This window comes from Bacillus rossius, chromosome 16 (assembly GCF_032445375.1).
Source record: "Bacillus rossius redtenbacheri isolate Brsri chromosome 16, Brsri_v3, whole genome shotgun sequence".
In the NCBI taxonomy this organism is placed as follows: Eukaryota; Metazoa; Arthropoda; class Insecta; order Phasmatodea; family Bacillidae; genus Bacillus; species Bacillus rossius.
Window position 1 is genome coordinate 19,220,901 of NC_086343.1, and position 15,365 is coordinate 19,236,265.

Sequence of the window (15,365 nt, forward strand, 5' to 3'; positions counted from 1 at the left end):
GACTAATCGATAATCTCGTCGGGGCCCAGTAACTCGATTGCCGCTGCCTTGGCCGTCTATTTTTTTTTTTTTTTTTACGGTGCCGTCTCCCACCGGTCCCTCCCTCCTCCCCTTTTCACTAAGTTCCGCTTTTTAACAGTCAGGCATCAGCGGGAAATCGGATCACCCTTAACAAGCTCCGACGGAAGGGGTTAATCGCAGATAATTACTCGGCGACGCTTCGTGAGGACCGCAAGACAAAAATTGAAATTGAAAGTGATTAAAAAAAAAAAAAAAGGACCTATTCCCCGTTTTCAGCGTACTTTTCAGAGCCGACGTTTTGGCCCTATGTACCAGCATTTTACACTTGCTTTTTTATATTATTTTTTTTAATGTCTTTAGGCCCTACTTAAAGAAGAGTTTTAATAATCAAAAACAAAGGGGATTTTTTTTTCTGGTAAAGTTTGTACGCTTATAATTTTTAAAAATAAATCAGCGATTTCAGCGAAACATTTTGAATACTTACCTAATTTTAGTTCCACCAACAAAAAATAAAATGTGGGCGAGTCTTTCAGTACTCGTCACAGATGTGTATCATCTAACCTGGGTTAAAAAAAAAAAAGCACGTGATCTCATTTTGCAAATGCACTTGTAATGCGAAACTCGGACACGAAATTTAAAGGAGAGTATTTCAAAATAATGCCGAGCGTTACAACTACATTTCTTGACGCGAATCATGCGTACTTTCCGCACCTGCCACTTATAATTCGCTGCCGAAGCAGCTACTTTGACTATAATCATTCGATTTGCAGAGCGAAAAGTTAAAGTAGCCTATAATGAAAACGGCTCTGATAAAAGAGAAAGCCTTGAAAAAAAATTCTAAACTCCTGCTTGGGAACTAATTTTCGATACGGAATTTTATTAAAGCACTGCTTTTCTTTATAAAATCCATTAAACAGTTGACACTATAACATTTCCCCTTGCCCCTATGAACTTTGGTTCGCGTCATCTGCCACAGATGGCAGCACCGTGGTTACACATTTCCGTTCCATTCACGCAATTCCCACTCCAAATGCCGTACACCAAGAGCTAAGATGTTACATGATACACGACATTACCTTAAGTCAAAACTGTCCAAAAATCGGGCCTCAAACAGTATTTGTGCGGCCCGGACATAAAAAAAGTAATTGGCAGAAAAAGCAACCTTTGGGGACTATCTGATAAAAAAAAACAGTGTAAAAAATAACGTTCAGCAGCCATAAAATTATATTATTTTGACCATTGTCATTTTTTGTCCGACACAGCCAATAAAACATTTATTTAAATATCCGCGTATCAGTTTTAAGTTTTTTAGCAGCCAAATTATTATATTATTTTTATTATGGGCCCAGAACTCGTCAATCAGAATATAGGTAGCATATATTCTACACGTTGGAACTGCGAAGCATTCTTTCTTTATTTTAAGTGCACTCTTCATTGAAAAGTCTGTAGACTTATTGAATAAATAAATATAACTAATTGACCGCACAGATTTCAACTTAAACATTGTGTGTGTTTCTCTAATAATATTTCTATAATTACATGTTAAAAAAACAATACGTAGCTTTGGGAATGATAACATAATAGGTATAAAGAAAAACAAATGAATTAGTAAACTCCAGAGGTTATCAGTGTTGAATATATATTTTTTAATTTATTTTATTTCCTCTAATATTTTTCTTCGTATCTTTTTCTTCCAATATTTTTCCTCGAATATCGAATCCTTCGAATACTAAGGATTCGATGGTATTTGAGGATTGCATTGGCACATCCCTACAGACAACCGAGGGTTCGAACACCATCTCTGTTCATCCTGATTTCTGTTTCGAGTGGTTTCTCGAAAGCAATCCAAAAAAATTCTGAATGCCTCCTTCTGGAACGGCCATGGCCGATTCCTTTTCCAACATCACATGACCTGTATCTACTGACCTGGCTGTCGAAGAGAGTTTAGGCCCAAATAAAAAAAAAAGTTTATTATTTTACAGTAAACAAAAAAATATTGTATTTGGAACTTAAGTTTTTTTTCAAAAGTAAAAATGTTTGTAAAGTTACAAAAATAGTAACAGCAGTATTACAAAATGATTTGTTTTCTTCATATCAATACATAAGTTCTGTAAGCGCTCGTATCATGGTCAATGTACTTGTTAAGTTGCTGCCACTGCCGATAGATAGCACGTAATGTTTAATGCGATTTAGACAATTTTATTGTAATCTGTTTGAGCTTGTCTCCAGCCAGTCTTCGTAATTATCATCACTTGAAGAGAGCCGAAAGAAAATTCTTAATGAGCGTGGGTCGATTGGTTCCGGATTACATAAATAATTTCCGAACTACAGAATGCTGGATTTAAAACAAAAATCTACCCCGTGCTTCGTGACTCATCCCGCCACAATTCTGCCACTCCCGTTATTCCCTCTGCCCTCTGGAGGGGCGAATGAGGAAAAAAAAAGGGGCAAAAGGGCAAAAAAAAAGAGGGGGGGAGGGTATTCAATATTAAACCAGGAAAAGGAGGGAGGGTTCCGTCGCGAACCTGCGAGATATAAACTTCTGCCGGCGTCGGAAAGAAAACAGAGTGTATCCCGGTCTGAGCAAGGACAGGGGAGTCAGATGGGTTGATGAGGTGCCTTGCACTGGCGGGTTGGGGAAAAAAAAAGTTCGGCCTTCCTCCTCCCCCCTCCAAAAAAAAAAAGTTTGAGTAATCGTTTCAAACAAACTTTGAGTTACAAGTAAAGCGAGGAAATGAGGGCAGTAAAAAAAAAAGCTGGTGGGAGCTGAGTGTCAGAGAGAAACGCGATTTTCCATCCCTGCACGAAAGTTTAGCTCTTTCTTTCTTTATGATTTTTCTTTATCACACAAAAATGTGGGAAGGAAGGAAAAAAAAATTTAAAGTTTAGAAAATTTTGTTCTGGGGTTTCGTGCCGGGCTAACGGTATTCCTCGCATTTCTTCGGGAATTTTTTTTCTTGCCGGCTTTCTGTTGGCAGGTTTACGGAAAACAAAGGCGAGAGTTCGTATAGTTGTCAGTCGCGGGGAAAGAAGAAGTATCAATAATTAGCTGTGGCCCGGAACACTGTCAACATGGAATTTAGAAAAATTTTGCGGAATAGTTATGGATAAATATGTGAAGGAAAAAAACAAGTGAGCGAGTGTCTCAGTCCTCGCCAGAGATGTGTAACATCTAACCTCTGTATCGAGCAAATTCATGTGTACTCGTGTTGGAAATGCACTTATAATACCAAACTCTTGACACGTAATTTAACGTATAATTCTTAAAAAAAAAAAAAAAAAAAAAAAAAAAAAAACCGGTGAGCGTAATAAATATACGCAAATTGTGTTTTCCACTACATTTCTGGACGCGAATCAGACGTAGTTTCCACACCCGCCGCTAGAATTCGTTGCCGAAGCAGCTACGTCGACTATCAAATCATTCCGTTTCCAGAGCGAAATGTCTAACTATACAATGAAACGGCTCCGATAAAAGCGAAAAAGACATGAAAAAAAAAAATAATAAATCACAACTTTGCGCCTGATGTTAGACAGAGAACTTTATTAAAATACTACTCATATTGTTAAAAAATTGATTAAACCGTTAGTTAAAGTTTCCCTTTGGCTTTGTGAACTTTGGTTCGCACCATCCGCCACAGATGGCAGCACCACTGTCACACATCTCCGTTTCATGCAACTTCCGTTCCGTTCATGAAATTTCTCCCACCAAATGCCGTATACCGATGGCTAGAGACCTGAAAAATTCGCGGGTTCATTTCGTGTTATGCTAAAATTCAAATAATTATACCTTAGCGCTGCTTCTACCACTGGTTCACTGTTAATCTGGAGTAATGAGGGCCAATTAGAGACCCTCACTCATAGAAGTGTCGAATCACAGACCACCCAGTCGAGACGACTCACAAGTCAACAGCCAATGAACAGGTGGCAATTGCCCGAGTGTGTAGAGGATATTGGAGTCTATCCTGGAGGTCATTGAACCCGCGAATTTTTTTCAGGTCTCTACCGATGGCTAAGACGTTTCACATCAAAAACTGAAGTGAATTCGCTGCAAAAAAAAAAAGGCACGCTGGATTGTCGGGAAAGAGCTGCCGGTAGACATAGCATCGATCCAGAAGCCAAGATACACGTAAGACAGAGGTGCCCCCCCCCCCCCTTAAACACTATAACTCACCCCCCCCCCTAAACTAATGATGCGGCCCCCCCCCCCCCGAATTTTTTTATGCCATTCTCTAAATGATTTACTCAATTATTTTATAATATTATACTCTTTTAGTATTATATTTTATCACATTTTGCATTAATTAAAACTGATTTTCTAATAATTATTTTGGTCATATCAAGTAACATTTCCATCCTGAACCGACAGATGCCAAACTGCTTTTGTTGAGGAAAGTGCAGGGTTGCCAATTTGATTTACAAGATCCCTTTCAATTATCAAAGCACCAAATCGTATTTTCACATTAGAAGCTATAATTATGTAAATAATATATACATTTTTCTCGTCTTTTAACCCCCCCACCCCCCTGAAATTAATGACGCAGTCTGCGTCGTTACCCCCCCTTGTGGGCACCCCTGCGTAAGAAATATCAAAGTACTGTAACACACGTTTATGCTGGAATTAACATAGCGCGAAGGACGCGTTGCGTCATTGCGAACATTCGTTTTCTACCGTCGCGACCAACCCAAAAAAAAAAAAAAAACATTTACTACAAAATGTTTCTTGCCATTAGATACGCACCAAACATACAACAGCTTTCAATGTTGACGAGTTTCCTAACATGAACGACACGATTGAGATAAGCATGTTTAATACCAAATATAATATTTGTAAATCATTCCCTGAATAGCTTTCCAGTAATAACTGCGCACATTAATAAGTATAATAAAACAAATTAAATTCCAGTTATTGAATATTCCATGGCCTAAAAATCTATATATATGCTTGAATGAAACATAAGTTAAAATATATAAATTATACGCCAATTTTCATAAGAAATACTCAATATATAATCACGAAAAAAAAAAATATTTTATATATTAAAAAAAATAACCAGCCATGTGTTGTATAAATTTACAATATCTTTCGTGCTGTATTATATCTGTAAAAGTACAGAAAATGTGTTTGCTTTACTGAGTAGTGATTGATGGATGCGTGCAAGGCCACAAACCATCCCCCTCCCCCCAATCCCTCGGTACGAGTACGTTTCCCGACACGTAACGTAAGGTAACGTAACGTAACGTTGCGAATCGCGTGCGCGACAACGTTTATCGCCGACAAGCGTTCCCCGCCAACCGGGCACGCGAACACGCCTTCACACGTCACACCTCTCCGTCCCACCACCACCATTTACCACGTGATTCGATACGGATCGGTCGAGAGGGACACGTCAGGTTAACGAGGCCCACGAGAGACTCGTTAATTCCTCGGAAAGTGATATTCTACCCGAGAGAGAGAGAGAGAGAGAGAGAGAGAGAGAGAGAGAGAGAGAGAGAGAGAGAGAGAAAGGGAGAGATAGAAAGAGAGAAAGAGAGAGAAAAGAGAGAAAAAGAGAAAAGAGAGAAAAAGAGAGAAAGAGTGAACGATAGAAAGAGTGAACGATAGAAAGAGTGAACGATAGAAAGAGGGGGAGTAAAAAGGGCGATAGACAAACTATGCAAATGAATTACCGAAAAGAAAAGCCTCGCAGGTTTCTTACCACTCAGACGCAGGGCTATAGAGAGAAAATAAAGGGCCCAGAGACCCAAGGGGGGCCATGTCCAAGAGTGATTTCCCCCCCCCCCCCCCCCCCCACCTCTCAGCAGTTTTTTTTTTTCTCAAAAAAGATTCAAAACTCGATATTATATAGAAGTGGTTCAACACTACAATATTTTTATATAACGGAACTGAAACTTTTTTATGGCTACTTATAAGTCGCCATTCGTCTTTCAAAATATTAAAAATACTCCATACCCCCAGGTCTCTGCCCCCCCCCCCCCCTTCCCACCAAATATACACACAAACTAACATATGGGCGCCCTTGCAGAGAGCAAATAGTTTATTCGGGTCATCTTCACATTGCTTAATGTACAACTTTTCAAAACTCCTTCAAAAAATAAAAATCTGAAGAATGTTAACTTTTCGGAGATTATATTTATGCGTAAATAGAAAACCACTTAGTAACCTTTAACAACATTTTAGACTATTTTCTTTAAGAAAACATTTCATTCATAATCAAATCACGCTGATTTTAAAGAAATATATTTTTAAAATTGAACAAAAACTCTTTTTGAAACTTAGCAATTTAGTCAACACTGATCAACTTAAAATATAACGATCGTTTAAGTTTTCTAACTTTTCTTACACTGTTGCGTCACTGAAGCTATTAACAGTGTGTAGCGAGCTTCAGCCACGTTGCGGTGACTGTGTGTCAGGAAGGCAACTGCGAAAATGGTAAAAAAAAAAAAAAAAAAACTCGTGGTAACGGAGAAAGTTATTTTTTTATGTGTAGCAACTTAGCTCTCGGTATACGATATTTCGGCGTCAGCGGTTTCGTGAATGGAACGGAAGTCACGCGGAACGGAAATGTGTAACCACGGTGCTGCCATCTATGGCAGATGGCGCGAACTAGAGTTCAAAAAGCAAAAGGGTAAACTTTATAGCATTAACTGACGAATTTTAACCAGGTGGACAGTGTTTTAATGAAAGTCACTGTCCAAAATTAAGTCCAAAGCCGGGGTTTACTATTTTTTTTCATGTCTTTCGCTTTTATCGAAGCCGTTTCATATATAGTTTGAAATTTCGATTGCAGATGTAAAAATTCGATAGGCGACGTAGCTGCTCCGGCAGCGAATTCTAGCGGCGGGTGGAGAAACTACGTGTAATTCTATGGGCCAAAAAAATGTAGTTACACACAATGTGCGTATATTTATCATGCTCGCCTTTATTTTAATAAATTCTACGTTAAATTTCGTGTCCGAGTTTCGTATTATACGTGTATTGCAACATGAGAACAGATGAATTCGCTCGTTACCGAGGTTAGACGTTACACATCTCTAGCGAGGACTGAAAAACTCGCTTACATTTTTTTTTTTTTTAAGTTCTAGGCCCCAAGCAGTAGTCATGTGATCCTTGTGTTGTGTTAAATATCAAGAATGTGCCATTCTTCTCCCTATAATGATTGCAAGGGAACCATTATGGCCTCAAACGTGGTGAATGAACTATAGGAACTTCAGTATTAATCATAACAACTGTACTGGCTATGGCACGTATGTTAAAGTTACTGCGGCTACAGGTACTATTTCCGTCGGCGTTTTGCGGCGTCATTAGTGAGAGAGGACGATGAGATGAGAAAAAAAAAAAGGAATACGAGGGGTAGTGTGGGTGACCAACTATTTCGGAAAAAAACCCGGAACCCCATTCAACAAAAATCACGCATTCATTACCCGAGACCGCACTAATCAACTACATGCCGTCAGCGACCGACAGTGGAAGGGACAGAGTCGGTCGTATGGAGATTCAGGGGATGGGAGGTGTTTTTGAGGTCAAATAGGAAGAGAGGAAAAAAAAAACGGTTTTGAAGCAGACAGGGGGAGGATGGAATGAATGTGATCGAGGTTGTAAACCGGTCGGTCGGTCGCTATTAGAGAGCAGTGCTTCGACAAATAAACCGATGGACGACTTCCACGCGTTTTACTGGCGCAGATCTGACTCGTTAGGAGAAGAAAAAAAAAGTTTTTTTTTTTTTTTGCCAAAACTCTATACGTGCGATACCCTTCGTTTTCAACGCCTTTCGTTAATGTTTTTTTTTTCAGTACCAGCTGTACTACACGGTTTAACAAGGATAGATAAAAGTATAAATTTTTATCATAGAATTTTTTTTCCCCAGCATCATTATAAAAAAACGCGATATCTAAATTAATGCCAAGATCCAATTGTTGACGTGTAACATCTAGCTCTCGGTACACGGCATTTGGTAGGAGTAATTCTAGTGAATGGAACGGAAATGTGTAACCACGGTGCTGCCATCTGTGGCGGATGGCGGGAACCAAAGTTCACAAAGACAAAGGGAAACGTTATAGTATTAACTGTTTAATGGATTTCAACAACTTGGGCAGTATTTAAATAAAATTCCTTGTCGAAAATCAGGCCCAAGCCTAAGATTAGTATTATTTCAAGACTTTTTCGCTCTTATCGGAACCGTTTCATTATATAACTTTAACCTTTCGCTCTGCAAATTGAATGATTACTTCGACGACGTAGCTGCTCCGGCAGCCAATTGTAGCAGCGGGTGCGGAAACTACGCGTGATTCGCGTCCAGAAATGTAGTTGAAAACACAATATGCGTTATGTATCATGCTCGGCATTATTTTAAAAAAATTGGTTGTCTGTAAAGTCGGTTTACGAACGATAGTTTGACGTGACAACGTCATAACAAAACATTGAAATGATTGCCTACATTTATGAATAAAATTGAATCATTTTTATTGAATTATCAATATTTTCTATGGATTCAAAGAAGGAGTGAGACGAAATCTACAATTTAATTTATAAATTTACTTTTATTTGTACTCATTAATTCAAATATGTTTATTACTTTAACGAAGATATTATTTTAACTCTAACTTTTATACATGTTTGCTATTTAACTTCTTCCAATCTGTGTTCTTCTGTTAAGGATAGGACGATGATAGGAAAAGTAGGAAACGAATCTGAGTGTTACAAGTTTAATGTGCCTCGAAAAAGTCAAATCGATGGTTGATCCAATCGAGTGGAAGAGAGATAGATGCGGCGCAAACGTACAATGAGAGTAACGGGACAATTTGCGTAACGGGACACTTTTTAGTGCGTGCAGCCGGTGTTCATCGATTTATTAGACGTTGTCCCGTCAAAAATTCTACGTTAAACGCCGTGTCCGAGATGCGTATTACAAGTGTATACGCAACGTGAGAACATAATGAGTTTGCTCGTTACCGAGTTTGGATGTCACACACCTCTGGCGAGGACTGAGAGACTCGCTCAAAATCAAAGAAAAGAAATCGAAAGACTGACCTGACCATAGCTGTAATTGTAATCTGCATACATCGCATAGTACTTTTAAAGTTTTCAATGCACTTTATTAGCAATATAATTGTAATATTTTAGTCCTACCATAAGGATAAACATACTATATATATATATATATATATATATATATATATATATATATATAAATCTCTACCGTGCCCAAATTCCTGGTATCTCCCCCTCCCCCTCTCCCTATAAACGGCCATGGCGGACGACGCGGTTCGCGGTGTTGTAGTGGTCAAGAAACTCGGCTCTCTCTCACCGCACACCCCGGTTCGAAGCCCGGTTTTCGGGCATTCTGAATCCGGTTTTTAGTTGTCTGCCAAAAATCACCCTGGGAAATTCTGCGATGATTCATTGTACAGGCATAGTACAGTACATAGTTACCGGGAGTAAAATAGAGAGTGGGGGTGGCGGGAGGGGACGCACCTCAACGCCAAAATACCACAACGCCGAAAAATGTCATTGCAGGACTGCCACAAAGGTTAGGTTATGTTAGACTAGATAAGGTTAGACTAGGTTAGGTTAGGCTAGGTTAGGTTAGGCTAGGCTCTAGGTTAAGTTATGTTATATTACGCTAGGTTAGGTTAGGTAAGGTTAGGTTTGATTGTGGTATTTCGGCGTTGTGGTACAAAGCAGTTTTCTAGCTGTAGGCGTTGTGGTTAATTTTGACATTCGGCGTTATGGTATTTCGGCGTTGTGATAACGACCCGTGGCGGGACACGAACCCCCAAAGAAATTTGAAAGCCCTCTCCCTTTGGAGGCAATCCTGTTTGAAACGGGGATGATAAATAACGTAATAGTAACGCCTCAACTTTACTTTAATTTTCCCGCCTACCCGGGAACACACACCATGCTATTTTAAAACTGCTCAAGATGCCTATTCGAGAGGAATCTGTTGACGTGTAGCGTGAGGACGAATGGGTAGTTCTGTTTCCGTACATCGATTTTTAAACTGTATTTTTTTTTAGGAGAGCGAAAAGGACTAATATTATCTTTGAAAGATTTGTGCAATGTGAGTGCATGACTTGATGTAAGTTTTTGGACATACGCTATTGTTAAGCTCATGTATGTCTGTAGAAGAAAACTACAAAAAAAAACCAAAAGACAAAGACAAAAACATAAATTAAGCAAAAAATTACTGTTGTCAATAGGATATAAACACCACATAATATTCCATAACAGGAATATGGTCAACAAAGAAAAAAACAAAGAAAAATGGACTAACAGAACGAAAAAAAACCCACAAATGAGGACAGCACAAAAATATTGAACCCAAAACAATTCAGCACAACAGTTGAAACGAGACAAAAACACGACAAAACGAAAAGACGAAACAAACCCAATAGTTTTCCAAAACAGAAACAAGCGACGTTTCGGGAACTGCTATCTGGTCCCGTCCTCATTATATATTATGTGGTGTTTATATCCTATTGACAACAGCAATTTTTTGCTTAATTTGTGTTTTTGTTTTTGTATTTTGGGTTTTTTGTAGTTTTCTTCTACAGACATACATGAGCTTAGCAATGGCGTATGTCCAAAAACTTACATCAAGTCAAAAGGACTAAAACGCGTGATTTTCAGAATAATATTCAGGCATGATACTCCCGGCACAGATTCTTTATAAAAAAAAAAAAAAGGCACCAAGGGCCATGCATTACACCTTTTTCTTCATTTATCCGCCATATAATGTCAAGGTCACCGCTCGAATCTCATATAGTTTTCCTGTGGAATACGAGAAGACTGCACGCAAGACGCACCTGCGAACGTCGCACTTATCATCCCGCCTCGCCGACACAGATACGCCCCTAACTAAGCGAAACCCAATAAGTTAAATATTTTGAGTATCATAAGGTTTTTCCCGCTTACTATTGAATGCACATAGACCTATGCGATCTAGTGAGAGATGACTTGTGTCGCGATTTAACTCCACGCGCAAAATACTCGAGTCACAAATTCGCCAAGGCATACAGCAGTAATCTAAAAAATTTAATTTCGTTCCTCTTCAGTTTTCCGATTTGGTAATGAACAAAACACGATATATGATTGTGTATTTCTGCAAGCATTGCTGTGCCCAGCAACACAGCAATCTGCATAACCTTTTTTTCGCTTTTTTTTTTATAACCGTCCGTGTTGCTAACCTTTCCAAACAATTTCCACCGAGGGCTGGCTACGCGTCCTGCAGATAGTAACCAAGTTCGCCGCCAGAGCAGCGCACACGGCGCCTACAGGCACGATGTAAAACTGGTATTATTCATAAAGGAAAAAAAAAGTCTCCTACGATGTATTTTTTTTTCCTTAATGGAAAGTGGTTCTTTTTTGTAGTGTTTTATTCATACAATTTTAAATAAATAAGGGGGAATGAAGGAGGTGGGAGAGAGACATACATACTAGCCTCCATAAGGATAACTTAAAAGAACAACTCTGAATGCCAGGCTTTTCGTAATTTTTTTTTTTGGGCTGTCCGGTTATAGGTGGCGAGTGTGTATGTTATAATGATTTCACATACCTCCCGTCAGCTCCACTTTCTCGGCGCCCAGCCAGCACTTCTGAGCCGGGGTGACACCACTGATGCCAACTCCTACAGAGTGTTCCCCCTAGGACCAACTTCAAATCCCCCTAGATTTAGATAAAAAAAACCTCTAAAGTTTTTATTGTACACCCTGTTTGAGAGCTAAAATTACTTTCGCCACTTGTGTTGCTGTTCTTTCTTCACTTTGTTTTCAAGATATACACTTTAAATTCACGCCCTCAAAAATTTTCTTAAATAATGTACCCGCTAAAAAATCCCCCTAAATAAATTTACCCCCTAAAAAAAACAGCATTGCAGCTTTGTTCCCTTCAAATTTGGGGGGAAAACCCCCAAGTTGGCATCCCTGAGTGACACCCCACAGGATTTCTGGCAAAGTGCGACAGGACGCTCGGGGGGAAAAAGGGAAATCAGAGGGCTTAAAAAGAGGGGCGGTAAAGGGTGGCAGAGGACGGGAGGAAGGGAAAAAAAAGGGGAGGGAGCGGTTCCATCATATTGATTGAAACCACCCCCTACACCAAAAACTTTATACTGCAGCGGGGGGAGTCACCGGCCTCACCAAACAGAGAAAAGAAAGATACCGACAACAAAGAGAGAGAAAGAGAGAGAAAATAACCACCTGCATCATCGCCCCCTCCAGGGACGAGAAACCCAACCTCCCCCGTTATTCCTTTCCCCTTCTTCTTTCCTACCCCCCCCCCCCCCCCCCGACGACGAGAAGCGCATTTCTCCCGGATGAGCTACCCCCAGAGACCTCCACGTGTGATGCACTCCGCGTGATGACGGCAAAGGTCAAGCCGAAACCACGTGTGCGACCTCCTTTCAAATCAACCATGATTATTTCTGTGGTGTTATGGAAGAGAGGGTTAAGTCAAAAACATCAAATTTTAAGAGAGGTGGAAGAAAGTCAAGGATTATTTGAAGGATATGCCTTTTTGACACTTTATATGGTTTGTAGTTTTGTGTTGCCTGTATAAGATATCAATAATTTATTAATAATATAACGACTAATATTTGATCGTGAAAATAATATTAGACTTTCTTCCACCTCTCTTAAAATTTAATGTTTTTGACTTAACCTTCTCTTCCATAACACCACAGATTTATCCTGAGACTCAACCAGGATTGAAGGGGATGGCCTACTATGACACGTAACTTGTCTCAAAATATGACAGTTCCTAAAAGTAGTAACATTCTGCTACTGTTTGTGTTGACAGTGTTTGTAAACAAAAATCATGTGATGATTTGCAAGTGACAGTTGGGAAATAATTTTACCGGTGGTACTATAAGTATATATTTTTTTCAGAACTTTCAGATGTGAGGCAAGTTGTACGACACATGCCGTACCCAGGTTCTTACAAAAACAAATTACACATTACAAGAATGAAACGTGGTTAGCGCCCCCATACAGCATCAGCTCTTCCTGGTCTCTCTCTCTCTCTCTCTCCCTCTCTCTTTCTCCCTCTCTCTCTTTCTCACTCTCTTTCTCCCTCTCTCTCTTTCTCCCTCTCTCTCCCCCTCCTCTCGCAACTCTAATCCCTCAATCGACATCACAAGGACATCCTTCAGTAAACAATCCCTTTTCTAACAATGCCCGAACTAGATTCTTTTCATCTTCTCCCTCCTCCTCCATTTTTTTTTTCAATGTGGTTCTTCCTCACTTCGCCGCTAATGCCCATACTTTTTTTTTAAAGACGGAATAGACTTCACCCTCACAGGACCAGGCCATTCCACAATAAATCATTTCACTATATATTAATTTCGCTATTCTTAGCCTATCAACTTAAAAAAAAAAATTTTGTTTCCACGATAGCAAAAAATCTGAAAAGGTGTTTAACGGGTTAGGTAGAATCCTAATTAATTAATTCATGTTTTTGATTATGATTTTAAATAAACTATTCATATAATGACCAATTATTAAAATTGGGTTTAACAATTTTATATTTTTATAAGGGTTTTGAGAACAATTAAGTCCTTGCATGAATTGAGACAATGTAATCTTGAAACATACAGTTTTTGAATTAAATATTTGTATGTAACATTATGTCGTATAACTATTTGTAAACTATCACCCTGTAATTAAATGCTGGAATATTAAATATGCAGGAAACCTGCATATTCCCAATAACTGCTTACAATACTGTATTTAAAAGTTCCCATTCCTAACATGTCCGTGCTTTACCCGTTTTAGCAATTTTCACTGTCGAAAAAATATATATTTTAAGGCCCTCCGCCTACCTAAGCGCACATACGGTAAACATGATAAAAAAACGCGACGTAAAAACTGCTCAAGATATGCGAGTGGTGTTTGTTTCCGTAAAGAGCATATAAGATTTAAGGATACGCTGAGATCAGATGAGTAGAATATTCGTATTATCTATCGTGCACCAATTTTTGACGTGATAACGTCTTATAAATCTATGAACGCCGGCTGCACGCACGAAAAAACATGACTCATTGTCACGTTCCGCCTGAGCTGAGCGTGCAAGAACCGGCCAACCACCGTGCGAGTAAATCTATACTAATATTATAAAGCTGAAGAGTTTGTTTGTTTGTTTGTTTGAACGCACTAATCTCAGGAACCACTTGTTCGATTTGAAAAATTATTGCAGTGTTGGATAGTACATTTATCGAGGAAGGCTATAGGCTATATTATATTATCAATAACATTAGGGATCCTTACTAAAAGTCCAATATAGAATCAAATGCGTTGGAGGGGGTTAGACACAACATGCAGTACACGTACGAAGTGTGTGTTGACAATGCCGCAGGCGCTAGAAGTTAATTTCCTATTGCCTATTAACATTGTTGCCACGCACTAGATGCCTTATCATTCTTAAGTTTCCATACAAGTAAAAAACACGGGTCGATATTAACAACGAAGCAATCAGTACCCTCATAAGAGTTCAATTAGTATTTAAATACTTTTTATCACTTTAAATCGCAAACCTAAACTATTGTTTTTTTCCCCCTCGCTGTGTGTTTAATTTGTTTTTTTATTGCTTTTTTTTCCAAGTATATATATTTTACAGACTTGAAACTTCACAGTAATGTTACTTATGTTACGCAGGATGACATTTTCCGAAAATTAGATCCCATGGGTGGTTAAAACCAGGCAACAGTGGGTACTTTGTCTGCATGAGAACAGGATTTTGCATTGTTCATGCCTTCTGCGTCTCCATGGCAACGGGCATCGCGCGGCAGTGGCGTACCCACAAGGAGGGGCATGTATAATGAGCGGCGCAAGAGTGATCTGCCTGTAGACTGCCGTAGCGAAGTACGGGTACATCAGTTGTACGTTGCGTGCACGAGTCGGGAAACCATCGGTGCTATTCATTTTCTCTCCGGAACATTATACAGCATTGTAATAAATGTTCACTGAATTTTTTTTAATTTACCATTGTTTTAAATGGGAGATGTGGCTTAATTTTTTTTCCATTAGTATAGCCGTGCGAAGCCGGGTCGGGCAGCTAGTCTTCTATAATAACAAAACAGGTTAACGCGAACTTTTTTTTAACTAATTGGTCGTGATCATATTTAAACATTTAAATTAAAATTTGCAAAAAAAAAACTGTAAATAATATTTGAAAATTAAAAAGTATGCTATTTTTCATCAATGTTTTCTTATGACGTTATCACGTAAAATTATCGTCCGTAAACCGACTTTACAGACAACCCCCTTTTTGTTTGTAAGAAATCCTGGGTATAATGTGTAAAAACCTAGTCGTAGCCACGTGTATATGTGGACAGTAGACGACGGAGTTCCCCGCG

The 15,365-nt window shown here is 39.0% G+C and overlaps 2 protein-coding genes across 2 annotated transcripts in view; one reads left to right on the plus strand and one right to left on the minus strand.

Annotated features, from left to right (window-relative positions):
* LOC134539806 (mediator of RNA polymerase II transcription subunit 20) overlaps positions 1-15,365 on the minus strand; it is a 279,215-nt gene that overhangs the window by 235,512 nt on the left and 28,338 nt on the right. The window lies entirely within an intron of this gene.
* The window catches only part of LOC134539805 (facilitated trehalose transporter Tret1-like), a 168,263-nt gene that overhangs the window by 143,347 nt on the left and 9,551 nt on the right, over positions 1-15,365 (plus strand). The window lies entirely within an intron of this gene.